The 14,957-nt window shown below is 45.4% G+C and overlaps 1 long non-coding RNA gene across 1 annotated transcript in view; it reads left to right on the top strand.

The window, feature by feature from the left end:
* The window catches only part of LOC135314388 (uncharacterized), a 71,071-nt gene that overhangs the window by 397 nt on the left and 55,717 nt on the right, over nt 1-14,957 (top strand). The window lies entirely within an intron of this gene.

Here is a 14,957-nt window from a genome sequence, read left to right as displayed (position 1 = left end):
GTTCCTGTGAGGAGTGCCCTGGGCTGGATGCAGGCAGCTGCACGCACGGCTGGGATTGCTGTCGGGCTTTGAAATGCAGCGGTTGGCGCGTGCAGCGCGCTGGGTGGTTTGCTGGTGGTCGCTGCGGGGTGGCAGGAGGGGCCCTAGAAAAGGTGCAAGGCAAGTGCTTTCATTTGAAGGCTTACACCATCGTGCCTCTGTTAAGACACTGTAACTGGTAGTGTTGGCAATGCCTGGCACCTCTGGGGAGCGTGTGTCAGTAGGTGAGATGAGGAGATATGCCCGTACTTAGACATAGTTTTCTTTATGGCCCAATTTCAGTTCCTGAAGAAATGCAAGCTGTACCTTTTCAGTAAAACCGGAAGGGTGTTAATAAGTTTCTTCTGCTCTTCTTTATCAGCCTTGAAAGCATGATGAGGATTAAGGTTATTCACTTGACTCCCTACCTTCTAGTCAAAACTGAGAAATTCAAAATAATGACAAGTAGTGAAGGGTATAGATACACAAGACACCCTAAGTGAAGAGATGTGTTAGTCCAAAGAATCACAGAATCACAGACTGGCTGAGGTTGGAAGGGACCTCTGGGGGTCGTCTGGTCCAACCCCCCTGCTCAAGCAGGGCCACCCAGAGCTGGGTGCCCAGGACCGTGTCCTGATGGCTTCTGAACATCTCCAAGGATGGAGACTCCACCACCTCCCTGGGCAGCCTGTGCCGGTGCTCGGTCACCCTCACAGCGACAAAGTGTTTCCTGATGTTCAGAGGGAACCTCCTACAGCGTGTGTGTCAGTCTGTGCCCATTGCCTCCGGTCCCGTCACTGGGCACCACTAGGAAGAGCCTGGCTCCGTCCTCTTTGCACCCTCCCTGCAGGTGTTTATATCCATTGATGAGATCCCCCCGAGCCTTCTCATCTGCAGGCTTGAATGGTCCCAGCTCTCTCAGCCTTTTCTCATAGGAGAGATGCTTTCTTGTCCCGTCATCATCCTTGTGGCCCTTTGTTGGACTCTCTCCAGTATATGCCTCTCTTGTACTGGGGAGCCCAGCACTGGACAGAGTCTTCCAGGTGTGGCCTCACCAATGCTGGGGAGAGGGGAAGGATCCCCTCCCTCGACCTGCTGGCAATACTGTGCCTAATGCAGCCCAGGACACCCTGCACCTTCTTTGCAGCAAGGGCATATTGCTGGCGCATGTTCAGCTTGCTGTTTACCAGGACACCCAGGTCTTTTTCTGCAGTCCATTATCTTCCTCAAGACAATGACCCATACCTGCTTTTTCACCATAATAAATGGAGGAAAGTCTGTTTGGAAGGAGATTCCTTTCTAACCTGAAATGGCAAATGGGTTTTGTCATGAAAGGATTTAAAAACTAAGCAAACCCCCAAATGCAAACTGATGAGCAAAGAACATTCCACCTCCAAATTTCCCCAATATGGGAAACTATGTTTGAGCCGAGAAAATTTTTGTAGACCTGTGTTAAAATCAAATTACTGTTAAAAATATCAGCATCAGGGAAGTGCTCCTTGACCAATGACAAAAAAAAAGCTTTTAGAGCATACCAGTAATTTATAAGACATGACATGCATAAAAATGCGTGAATCATAATTATAGTCAATTCTGATAATGTTATATGTGAGCAGAGATTACTAGTATTTTCTGGTATGCGGCCCTTTTTCAGGTATCCATGGCTTTGGCAAACTTTGTGATGGTGTTGGGCATGGTTTGTGTCTTTCTCAGATGGAAGTTTTGAGAAATTTTTAGCCAGCACATTTTAGCTGTGCGTAGCTTGTTGCTTTGCCAAGTTTTTGAGAGAAAACAATAGAATAGCCACTGTTGGTGACTGCCCTCCCTTCACCCCCACCCCCGCGGCTCCTTTGTATTGTGCTAGAGTTAAGCAGAAGAGCATCATTCCTCCTGGCTTCCGTGTTAAAAACAATCAAAACAAAACCCCTACGTTTGTCAGTGTTAAGCTTGAAAGTGTGATAGAGAAATGCTCTCCCCGCCCTCATGCACACACCTGCTTGCATATGCTTGTTTGAGATTTTTCAGGTGTTCATGGTTGAACAGGCTGTGAATTCTGTGGTTCCCTTGTGTGACTGGATTGCACATCCATCTGTGCCCCTGTACTGACTGGTTACACTCCCTCACACCCTGGAGGGAAAAAGTGACGGGAAGAACCTGAGAGATAATCAGGTGTTCCATTGCCTTCCAGATCAAATGGAAGAAAAGATCATGTGACATGAGGATAGAAGGAAAAAAGCCAGGAAAAAAGAGAGGAATGCTTGGGACAAGCTCTCATGAGATGAGGGCTAAGATGGGAAAGCATCTAAGCCTGGGACAAGCTGAGCCAAAAAAAAAAAATTTGGCTTCAATTTTGATGGAAGAGGATTTAAGTCTAGGTGAAAGATAAGTACATGAGGATGGGAGATAGTCAGAGAAACTGCGTTACTTGACAGCACACCGTAGTACTTGATAAAAATCTGGTGAGGAGGAGGAAGGGATAAATTTTGCTGGATAAAGAGACAGACAGCTTTCAGAAAGAATGGACAAAGTGCTGTATAGCAGCTCATTAGGTGAATACTGGCACACTGAATGAGGTGCCAGTCCTATGGAAGATGAGCCTGTAATCATGCAATTAAAAAATTACATCACAATGCATGTCACAGAAGTCAAATTACCACTGCAGATTATAGAATTTACTACTTTTAATGACTGAGTAGTAGTGTTATTTTAGTAGGAGCTTGTTTATAACTTAAGTAAAAAGACATTTTGAAACACCAAATACTAAGAAGTAGCTTTGAAATATAGTTAGGATTTACATAGCAGTAACAGAAACTGCTACCCATGTAACTGGATTGTGGTAAGTATAAACTTCTAAAGCACTTAATTAGCCATTTACACTTAAGCTATATAATAATTTTGCAAATGTGCTCAGTGAGTCCAACCATTAAATTAATAAAACATTGTAGGGAAAGTTTCAGAATAAAACAGTATTTCTGCCTCTGCAAAATCTGAAGAAAAACAGAAAAAGGGTCAACTCTATGCATTTGGTTCAAGTTTAAAGTACTGGAATTCATGTTTTTGACAACACTGCAACTGAAATGGCAATCTGTCTGGTTAGGCAAGAGAATGCCATGGTGTGAAATGCATAGCTGAAAATATTAAAAGAATATAGCCTAATTCATAGAATCATAGAATGTCCTGGGTTGGAAGGGACCTGCAAGGATCATCTAGTCCAACTCCTGTCCCTGCATAGGACAGCCCCAAATTCACACCATGTGAATTTTGTCAAGACTGTACTGAGAGGTTTGATTCTATTTTTCTCCTGCCCTCTCTCTCTTGTCCTGTCATAAAATTCCCTGATGTTAAAACCTGTTCTGGGTCATGCCCTCTGCTTTTTGAAGCCCTTGACCTTACTGTGCAGCTGAGAATAGTCTGCACAGAATTTTAAAATTTGGCACAAATTTTTCAAAGTGCTAGGATTTCAATACAATGTAACTTATTCCAGTAGGACTGAAAAGGCTTTGGTGTTTCTATTTGAATAATCAAAATATTATGCTGTCACTCCAGCTTATTTCAACCTTTCCCATTTTCCTTTCCTAGTGGGCATTCTCTTTGCCTGCCCCAGAGCCAGTTACAGCTTTGGTCTCGTTTCCTGCAAAAAAAAACCAACCACCTGTTACATAAACGTGATAGTCTTCTGAAAAGCTAGGCTCTATCCTGTAAATCTTGCATTTGCTTGGTGTGTGTTACTTAAGACATGGCAGTGAGCATACGTTTAGTGGATTAAGGAATTCTTATGATTTCTTCTAACTAACATGATAAAATGAACACTCTTACAAGCAATGAAGCAAGTAGGTCTCGGTTTCTTTTCGTCGATATAATTGATTTGATTCTCAGTGGTCTATAATGAAAGCTACAATAGAAGCTTTTCTCCTGGTTGCATGAATAATCTGGCGTCTCTTAAGAACTAAATTGATGCTAAGCCTTTTTTTCTCATTGGAGAAAGAGTTACCTCTCTCATCAGACTTTACAAAACTGTTAAAAAATAGTAATGCTGAGACCTCTCTCTGCTTTCTTAAACTTAATGAAAAGGTTTAAATGTTACTGGAGAACAAAGAATCATTTACAAATTATTCCACAAGCCTCTTCTCTTCAGCAAATAGGCTAACCAAGGCATGCATACGTGTATTTTTCTCCTAACTTGCCCTCCACTCCATCCCTCTCTGCCCCCCTGTCCTGGTTTCAGCTGGGACAGAGTTAAATTTCTTCGTAGTAGCTAGTATGGGGCTGTTTTGGATGTTTGCTGGAAACAGCGGTGATAATGTGGAGATGTTTTAGTTGTTGCTAAGTAGCACTTGCTCTGGTCAAGGACATTTTTTCAGCTCCCCGTGCTCTGCTGGGTGCACAAGAAACTGGGAGGGGACACAGCCGGGACAGCTGACCCCAACTGACCAACGGGATATTCCACACCATTTGGCATCATGCTCAGTATATAAAGTGGGGGAAGAAGAAGGAAGGGGGGACGTTTGGAGTGATGGCGTTTGTCTTCCCAAGTAACCGTTACGCGTGATGGAGCCCTGCTTTCCTGGAGATGGCCGAGCACCTGCCTGCCCGTGGGAAGGAGCGAATGAACTCCTTGTTTTGCTTTGCTTCTGCACACAGCTTTTGCTTTATCTATTAAACTGTCTTTATCTCAAACCATGAGTTGCCTCACTTTTACTCTTCCGATTCTCTCCCTCGTCCCACCAGGAGGGAGTGAGCGAGCGGCTGCGTGGTGCTTGGCTGCTGACGGGCTAAACCACGACACCATCACAGTGCAAAATGGTCTATAGGTGTAAAACTTCATCTCTCTGCTAAAATCCATGTCATACATGCTGAAGGACAGAGGTTTTGTCACAGTGCTGAAAAATACTTAGGCTGGACATAAATAGAAATGTGTCTGGTGAACAGTTAAAGGAGTCAGTTAACTGAGTCAGCCTTACGAATTCCGCGTTCACAGTGATTGATATGTGCTGTAGTGCTGTAAATTCCACTTAAGAGATGGATGATTGTTTTTCTGTTGAAAGTCTGCAGAAAACAACTTCTTGCTCTCGTATTTACAGCATCCATGCTGGCTGTGCCAAGTATGTTTGCTATCTTAGGTGTATCACTTGAAGTAAATATCCCCATGTTAGAAGGACGATCCTTAAGTTTATTCTCTGTCATAGTAAAAATAACTGTCAGATATAGCTACCTTGCAGTATATGCTGTATGAAGTGCATTCCTTAAAAATATTTTGGGGCTATATGAGGAAGCTGGACATAATTAGTTTGACAATGCCTTCTCTTATGTATTGGTCCCCATATATCAGGCATGGCTCAGTGATGATTTTCTAGCTGCATAGTTCACACAGACCATAGCATTATTTATCCTTTACAAACATTGAAACAACACCTCATGCATTTCTCACTGTACAGTCTGGTTATTTCTTCATTGTTTTTTTTTTCTTTTAATCAGGATTTTCAGCAATGTTTCCCCACAGCTTCCAGATTGTTCACAATGCAGATGCAGCAGTTCTCTTCACTGGGCTGGGCAACAGCAATCGCATTACCCATGCCCTGCATTCTTTACATTAGGAAGACAAATTTGATTATAGCTAGTACTAATTGGGGACGGACAGACACTTGGTTGTTTGTTTTAAAAGCCACAATTGACATAATAAGAAGGCCTAAGCTTCATTTGCTTCTTTCTGATGCTTTTGCTGGTGACTGTTTATAATTTGATGCAGCCCATTGCCTATGAAGGTCAGTTTGTTACAGCAGTTTACACTGATATAGCTGTTGTGGCTGGCACTTAAGATCTGAAGCAGGTGGGTTTGAGTGGGTTTTAAACCACAGAGTTTTTCAGGAATATTTTTGTGGCCATATTTTTTTTTCCATAAATATGTCAGACATTTAGAAGCCCTGCAAGGCTTCTGACTATAACATCTTATGAAGTGAACTCTATATTAATGTTAACTTTAACATTTTGCCAGTGCTAAGTATAGGCTACGGATCCTTCCCATTCTGTGTTCCCCAGTATCTTCTGAAGAAGCCCTGCTTAAAGTGATGGTTTTAGTGCTTCAGGAAAGGCTTAAGGCATCCTTTTTGTTATTTGAGGGGTCCTATAAGTTCTTCTTATTAAGCATTAAGGATGTTCTGAATATTTTAGATCACGGAGGGATGACTGCTATGAAGTTTCTGGATTTTATTGCTACTTTCCCTGCTACAACACATACAAATTTTGTAGGTAGGAGTTCCCAGCCATTATTTTTCATCTAAATAAATTTTTTATAACTTTTATAAAAGCTATAATACAGAATAATTTGTGACATGATTATTACTTAAAAAAAAAAACCAAAACAAACCACCCCACTTGTACATAAGTTGGAAATTGTTTTATTTAGATGTTTAATGGGTATAATGGTCCAGCTGAGAGGTCACAGGATTTAGCCTGTAGTTATTAAGCACTTAACATTGATATGGCTTATGTTCAGGAGGCCCATTTGGATAAAGCACAGTATCACTTATGTGAATATATGTTGAGGAAATGTGCTTCATTTAGGAAAAGGTACAGCAGAGAGTAAACCTCTCTTTATGAAGCCAGTAACAATTATGAAAAGCGTAATAGAGAATATTTTGGTTCCAGTATCTCCTTCAGCCCAGGAACATTTAACATCTGTAGCTTCACTGAAATTAATGTGCTTTTTCCTTCTAGCATTTTAGGTATATTTAGACCACTGGCAGGCTTCAAATATTCTATGCAAATCTTTAATACGACCCTTTTGTGATTATTTGTATTGGGGACGACAGAATTTTGTTCTGGAGTAATAGAAATGAAGGAGAGTGTGCTGCATTTTCCTAATGTTTACCATTTATACACTGTTTTTCTTCAGTTTTGTATTGTTTCTTAACTGAACTTGGAGAGTTAAGACATATCAAAGATGTGCATTGGTCCAGATAAGAAGTGAAGAGGATCAAGAAGTGAGACCGCAGCAGGAGTATCGATTTGGAGCATCTGTGATAGGAGAAAGGATTGGGAGATGTCAGATAATCAGTAGGAGAGCTCTTATGCACTGCAGAGTCATGCCGGAGAATGTGGTCATTAAACTATAAAGATGATAAATGAGATGGACAGGACCAGAAGCTATAGATTACAGTAGGCTTCTTTAAATTTTTAATCTAGCTTTTTAAAATCTGCTCATATTAAAGAACTCTGAGAGGGACATCTGTATAATGCTTGTCTTGTAACTGTTCATCATATCTTTCAAAGACCTCAGTGTCCAAATATACTTTCAGAGTTAATCATGGTTGGTATGAAGAGAGTTTTAGTGTTGGTTGCAGAGTAACAGGGAGGGAGCTGTGGAATTCCACCTACTTAAGTATGACACAGGTGATAGTGAAACATGACCATGGACAGTAGAGCAGGACATAAGAAATAGAATTTGTAGGCAGAGGTCTTTTACTAGATCAGATGATTTAGTAGGAGGAAGTAGACAAACTTTTGGACACATGAGCTCTTCTTTAGTCTGAGATCAAACCATGGACTCAATAGCCTTACTGGTTCTATGGCACATCATAACCTCTCTGTTCCATAGGCAACAAACAGCCTGTTTCTCTTCCCTAACATTGTTTCCTCTCTTATTCCCTAAATAACTTCTCTTTTACTTCAAAAACATCAACTATCTTGTCTTTTGGAGATGATCTAACTGATATGCACCTAGCTAAACTCTGAGCAATTGCTTTCTAGTTGTATTTAGCTCAGCTAATTTTATTTAGGTCTGCCGCATCTATTTTGGACCTTATGACGGTCGCTGAGTGTTCAAAAACTTGTTTGTATTTTACATAAGCTTGTTTGGTTTTTTACAGCTATAGCAACTGGTTTAATGCAGCATGACCCCCCCAGTCTGAAAACATCAGTGACAGGAGTTTTAGTCATTTAAGAACTATTACATTTTACCTTTGATTTTACCTTTGTCTTCAAGCCTTGCAATTCTCCTGGTTACCATTTCAGGAAGCAGTCCAGAAATTATGATCTTCATAATCCCTAATATAGGTATGCCTTACTCTGAACATTGTGAAGGCAAAATATTTCCAGAGTCATGTAACCTTTGTGGCAGATCTTGATATCAGTTTCTGGTTTAAGTGCATTTCTCACCCTTTTCTTATCTCCTTAGGCATATTTGTTGGTACTTAGACCTCTGGCTGTACTCTGGTGAGCTTAGTGGGGCAGCAACTTGCATTTGCTGCCTTCCAGCATGTGGTCTTCTGAAATGTGCCAGGATATAGCAGGATTGATTAGTGCAACTTCCACGGCTTTGCTTTCTCTCCTTTGCCACAACAAGGTTATTGACCATCCCAGCTTCTCTAAAGCTGAGTACTGTTTATTCAGTCACACCTTTTATAGGAGTAAACCTCCTGTAAAACAGCAAACTGTTATCCCATCCAACCAGGCAGGCTCTCAGGATTTGTCTAGATCATCTGGCACCACCTCCTGGCACCACTTTGTGACCCTAGTTCAGTTCTCCAGTAGACTATGAATAAGCCTGGACAAGCAAACACGCATGCTCATGTGAGGGCCACCACTGAGGTTGTTCTTAGCCCTTTGTTGCCAGACCTTTAGTACCAGATCACACCAGTAAAATGATACCCCCCCGTCCCCTTGGGGTGAATCTTTAAAGCATGTAAGTCACGCATATTTCCAGTGTTGTTTTTCCTCTATCTGTTTTTCCCGGCTTTCTGTTGGGACTCCACTGCAGGACTTCTAGTTCTTTGAAAATACGCTTCACATGGCCGAGTTTGCTACAAATACATTTAGTGACAAACACCTAATGATAAATGTGTCCTTTCTAACATCAACACAGAAGTGTTTGAATATTTTGTGCCTTCTCAGCATCTGTTATACTGCTATGTTGCAGTCTCTGAATGACCCAGAATGTTAGGACATTGCAACAGGAATGTTTTTTTCTTGGTTTCAAGATTGCCCCAGCTGTAATTATAGAGACAAAAATCTCGCTCTACCTTTTGCCCTCACAGCAGAAACTGTCTATTTAGATTTCTCAGAGTTCCTTTTCAGCAAAGACAGAAAACATACAGCAGATAATAGTTTCTGTAGGCTGTGGCCTAGCTCCCTGACTTCTTTTATTATGGAATGGAAGAGAGTAGCCAGGCCAAACAATGATGGAGCTCAGCTGAACTGAACAGGCCTGAGAGTCACTTGGTTGCTGGCCTTGCAGTGACCATTTATCTGCATCTATATAGTGAGTGGGAATGTAGGAAAAGCTGTAAAGTAAAGGGAAATAGTTGAGAGAAAGAAAAACATGAGGTAGGCCTGGGAAAAGGAGAGGATTTATGGAAACTGAGGAGAGACTGGAGAGGACACAGCATAAATGAGAGTAAGTGAAATTGAAAGAGAAGAAAGGCTGAAAAGAATTTCAGCTCTAAGGAGTTTTCAGAATTGGAAAAGGAACAGACCTGTAAGAATAAAAATGTTTCTTTTGGGTTTCTTGGTGATGGGATGAGAATGATGTAGTGAAGAGGGAAGAGACAAAATCAGGGACTTTGGCTGGGACACTAAGTGAGATGAATTTTAAAAAGGCTTCACTGCTGAGGCTAAGAGAATAGGAAAGCTAAAGAATTGTATGGGAGAGAAGTCTGAAGACAGGCTGGTGTGCTTTGTTAGGCAGGGACATTTGGCAGCATCTCTTGAAACCACTGCCCAGAAAGACTTGTGGAAAATAAGAGGGACACTACCCAAGCTTCGTTATAGCAAGACCTCCTTAGGAAACCAGTGGGTTATGATCTGTAAGAGCGAGATACAGTCAGCACTTTCACTGGGGCTGGCATACAGCAACTAATGCTGCAGGATACTTTGCATTCCACTTTGCTTCAATTAGATCTTTTCTGCTCCATCTTTCCTTAACAGAGTTACTGCTCTGTTCACTTTCCAATAAAGGAATGGAATTAGCTGGCTTGGTAGGTCTATATGCAGGATATGTTTAATTGTCTTAAATTGTACTTGCATATAGTATGATGATAAAAAACTCAGTGCTTGCATAACATTACCTTTCTTGTTATTAATGGCTGAAATAGCAAGGAACAAGTATGCATCTTATCTGACAGTAAATAAATTTTTAAAAATCTGAAAATTCAGCTTAAATTTTCTTAAGTGTTCATTTTTCCAGCCAAGTTATGGGTCTGAAAACTGACATGCGCAGAGATAGTCGCTTTTGATATTTTACTTTTACTGAGGACTGAAACTTTCCTTTTTCATCTTGGTGGAGAACCCATCCTGTATCAGAAAGCGTGCTGCCTGCGGAAGAGTACGACTTCAGGAAAGAAGTGCTTTCATGCCACCCTGTATTTACCCATGTGGTATAAAATGTACCCTATGGGTATTTTACATATTTAAGGGGAATCTGGCCAGTATATTTAACTGCTCCTGAATCTCCTCAACCATTGTTCCTTGTAGGAACTGAAACATTTGCTTTGAGTGATTTACAATGTCACTCTTTTCTTCCATTTGTCTTCGATTTGGTGTAGAATGTTGACAGATTTTGTTAGCCGGGTTCAGATGATGTATGTTTTCAAACCTCCATTTGTATTGAAGCCCATGTATGATTTTGATGCCAGCCCTGTACAGTCAGTCTCTCCTCATAAACACGTCTCATTTCATGAGCAAAGATTTGAGTGCAACTGTATTTAAGAATGAATGGGGAAAGCACTGTTAATGAAGTCGAAATATCTTTGGAGTCCTTCTTTCTATGTTGCCATGTGAAATTCTTGTCAAAAAAAGATTTTCATTTTGCCTGGAAAAGCATTCAGTTGTTCTTGCTTTTCTTTTAAATAGTGACCACTGTAAATTGTTTATTGTGCAAGGTTTGGTTAAAGTATCTGATACAACTTAAGGAAGTTAGAATTGCAAAGTACCGCACAGAAGAGGAACTGTGCTAAAACCACATGCCATGGTGTACTTCCAGTCTTGACTTTCTCTGCCTACTATATAGATTTGGGAAAAAAATGTAACAAATCAAAGAAATGTATTCCTCAGCCTTCTCTTCATGGCTAATGCGGTTATTTAAGTTGCATGTGCTATATTCAGACTGGCAAGTAGAAAACAGAGGAGGCTGCCTTAATCCTCGAGGAATCTTGTATGAGACAGAAGAAAAGGAGACTGAGGTCTCAATTTACCTCACCGTGGCTGGGAACATGCCCTCCTCCTTGATTTGCAGCCAGTGCATGTGCAGTGCCTGGGAGCAGCATGGCAGAGGGCAGGACCCCTTTCCCCATGGCAGGGGCAGGTAAGGGTCAGGGACACCCATCAGGGGAGTGAGGCCTTCGGCGGTTGCAGGCTCGGGGATGGCTCCTGCCCGCTGTGGCTGTGGCTCCCTGGAGGTGGACGTGCAGGCTGGGGGCAGTCTGCTGAGACCACAGATCTGACTTTCCCATCCCTTGTCCTGACTTTAAGGCCCCAGTTCTGCCCCAGCACCAGCCAGGGTGTGCAGTCGTCCCTGTGGACACAGACAGCCGGAGCAGCGGGGAGGAAGGTCGGCCCTGGAGCCGGGTGGTGATGTGGCAGCTCTGGGGGCAGATGGTCCTGCTGTTGGCAGGCCTGCCTGAGAGTGCGGGCAAGTGACAAGGCGGCTAAAAATCAGCTGGTGGTTTCCAGTGGCACTGCCTCTGGATGTCAGACCACGGAGCTGAGGGCACCAAAATATTGTGTTAGTTGTCTCTAATGGAGATGAGTTCACAGTGATGCAGGTAGATTCAGTGGAAGTGCAGCTTACTGCAATCCTATGGATTGATTCTTGCATATGGTGGCTAAAATCAGACCTATAAACAGCACCTGTAACATGTTCTTGGTGTGTATCCTCCTGTTCTGCTACACATCCAAAGGAAGTGGAAACTTCAAAAGCTCTAGGTAAAAATTCCTCAGCTTCTTTTTCCTCATTTTCTGCTTTTATGTGCTGTGGCGTGAGCGTTGCTTAAAATTGAGGGTTCAGTCACTTGTGTTCCATCAACTGTTTAGAGGTCATTGTTTACAGTTTCTCACTCAGGGGTTATGGTTTATCACTTTATTCTGTGGGACTCCATGTCTATCAATCAGGGCTTACAGCTTACTTATTTACTGATCAGGGTGTGGGATTTAAAATCTAAACTCACCCATATGTTGTAAAGCGGCAGTAAACATTTGGGTTTCAAAATATGTAGTTTAACGCTAAAAGTTCAGGGTTTACAGCTTACTGTGAAATGAAAAGGACCAAATCCCTAGATAATATATTTTAAGCCGTGAACCCTGAACTGCAGGCTGAGGCATTTGTATCTTTGCCCTGGTGCCAGCCAATGTTCAGCTCTGTGGTCTGATTTGAGGCAATGAGCAAGAGGTAATGAGGCAAGTGTTTGAAGAAGTGGATCTGCTTGTGCATGCCTGACTTGAAAGAGGGGCATGGTATGGTTATACCAAAAATGTGGACACGGGAAGTTCCCGAAAGGTTAACCTGCAATGACTACTTCATCTGATTTCCTTCTTGCAGCAAACCCAAAAGTTGTGGTAGTCTTCAAAACAGGGCTGGAGGAGCAGTGCTTGTGGCTTGCGTGTTCTCCTTTGCCTTCTTTGTGTGTATTAGATTACTCTTTATGTCTGCATACTAAATTCGGCTTCTTGTGCTTTTCTCCGGGGCTTTCAGTTTTTGCATTGCTTTATGTTTTTATAGGATTGTGCCTTTTACTCTGTTGGCAAGCAGCAGATCACAAATTATTTTCACAATGGACATCAAGGCAGTGGAGTTCATATATGCCAGAGAATGCCTGCCAGCCTTGAGCACTCGGCATTGGTGCACGCTTGGCTGGACTTGGACAGGTTTTCTGCAGCTGCAGGAGTTCTTTCTCCGTCCCTCTGTCCAGCTCCCTGCCCCTCTGTTTCTATCCCTCTGCCTGACCACCCTTCCCACCAACTCCAGCCGTACGCCCGCCTTGCTCCCCGCCCGCCTCCCCCTGGCCCCGTCGCTCCGGGCTCGTCCCCCCCGCTCCCAGCCCCCCCAGCCCCCACGCGGGCTCCGCGCGCCGCCCTGCGCGCCCTCGCCTCACGCATGCGCAGTGCCGCCGCCGCCGGGCGCGTCCCGCTCACCGCTGCCCCCCCCTCGGCCGCAGCCCGGTCATGCAGGGCGGGGGCACGCGCCGCCGGCGGCTGGGCGCAGCGCGGCACTGACCCGGGGCGGCGCACCGCAGGCAGCGTCCCCTCGCTGCTCACCGCTGCCCTCAGCTCACCACAGCCCGGTGCTGCCGTTCGCAGTACCCGCCGTGCTCTAGCAGGAGCGGCGGCTGCGTTCGCCGCTCAGCTCGGCTGCCGGCTCGCTTGGCTCCGCGGCGCTCCCCGTTGTCGTGGGGCCGGGCAGTCAGTGTCGGGGCTGCTCCGCGGCGCTCCCGCAGCCGTACCGCAGCACCCTCTGCTCGCTGGCGCTGCGGCAGTGCGGGGCGGGCCGCCCTGCGAGCGCGGCGGGGTGGAAGCGGGAGCGGTGCCGGGGGCGCCGAGGGCGGGGGACGGGGGACAGGAGCGGTGCGGGGCCGGGGCAGGCCGTGCTGCGGGCGCTTGCCGCCGCCTCTGCCTCGCCTGCCCCGCCCGCAGCGTTGTCGCCTGCACGGTGCCTGCCGCCTCAAGGGCTGGGACTGCTCGGGGCCCGGGGCCCGGGGCCGCCGCTGGGGCGAGCCGGACCCTTCGGCGGCTGTGGGCCTGGGGGAGCCCCTCCCTGCTGGCAGCACGTTGAGGGTCTCAGCCCTGCCACGCTCGGCGCCAGGGTGTGTGAGGCAGAGCCTGCGTGGAGCACAGGGAAGGTTTTCCCTGCCCTTCAGGGGCCCAGTTCCTCCCTTGCAGCAGCTGGTGCATGTTGTCTGTCCTGCGGACGCTGACAGCTGAGAGCTGCGGGCAAGCACACGCAGGCCCTGGGGCAGGATGGAGCAGTGGCTCCCTGCAGGGCGGCAGGGTGGGCCTGCTGTGACGGTCCTACTCATTAGGTACATAAGTGAGCCCTCAGGTTAATAACCTGAGAATCGGGGGAAGCAGGACAATAGGCTGATAGACACCCCCAGGCACCTTGAGGGCTCCCCCCACCCCTAGGCACAGACTAGGGTGCCTACCCAACTAATGAAAATTTCCACTGAGCCTCCCTGAGCCCTGCTTGCCCCATACAGTTGCCCCAAAGCCACGGGGCTCCCCAGTCCTGTGTGTTCCAGTGGGTCTCACGTTGCTTCCGCTGTCTCCCCAGGCACCCAAAAGGAGCCAGCCAGCCACGTGCAGCACCCATACACACCCAGCATCCCTCTGGGATAGGACCCCCACTCTGGTGTGCAGCCTGCACGGCTGTTAGGACGGGTGCCTGTGGTAGGGCAGTCTGGAGCTGCCTGTACTCCGTGTCAGTGCAGTCTGCCATTACAGCATCCTTTCCAGTGCCCAGGCAGGGCTGCCGTGCAGTGCAGCTTGAATCACGCTTGTGATGTTGGCATCAAGCCCTGTTTCTTGATGGGTCTGTCTTTATGCAAACTGGTGTCTTCGTTACATCAGCCTCTTTCTGCTCTTCTGCCTGCATGCAGCAGAAACCTGGACCTGACTGTGCTTCCTGGCACACTGGTCTGTCACTAGGACTTTCTAGCCAGGTCTGTTTGTGTTGGGTCACCTGTGTTGCCTCTTAAGCAGCGTGAGTGAAGGAAAACCCTGTTGCTGTCACTTTTTTGGTTAGAGTGTCTGCTAGCTGAGTCTTTCCAGTGTTTACAGTTTTTAAAGGCCATGGGGTTTTCCCCCGTCTTTGCTGAATGCTACTTTTTGAGCAGCCTGAAGATGGCCTAAAACTCTGGGTGGCGTTGGTGGTGTGTGCTTGTGTTCTGTGTGGGAGAAGGCTGTGCTAAGTGAAGAAGCATAGGTTGCATGTGGAAGATGGAGGGCTCTGCTTC

The sequence above is a fragment of the Phalacrocorax carbo genome, chromosome 7 (assembly GCF_963921805.1).
Source record: "Phalacrocorax carbo chromosome 7, bPhaCar2.1, whole genome shotgun sequence".
Classification (NCBI taxonomy): domain Eukaryota; kingdom Metazoa; phylum Chordata; class Aves; order Suliformes; family Phalacrocoracidae; genus Phalacrocorax; species Phalacrocorax carbo.
The sequence above is the reverse complement of the archived record's forward strand: the minus strand, read 5'-3'. Positions and strand labels throughout refer to the sequence as shown.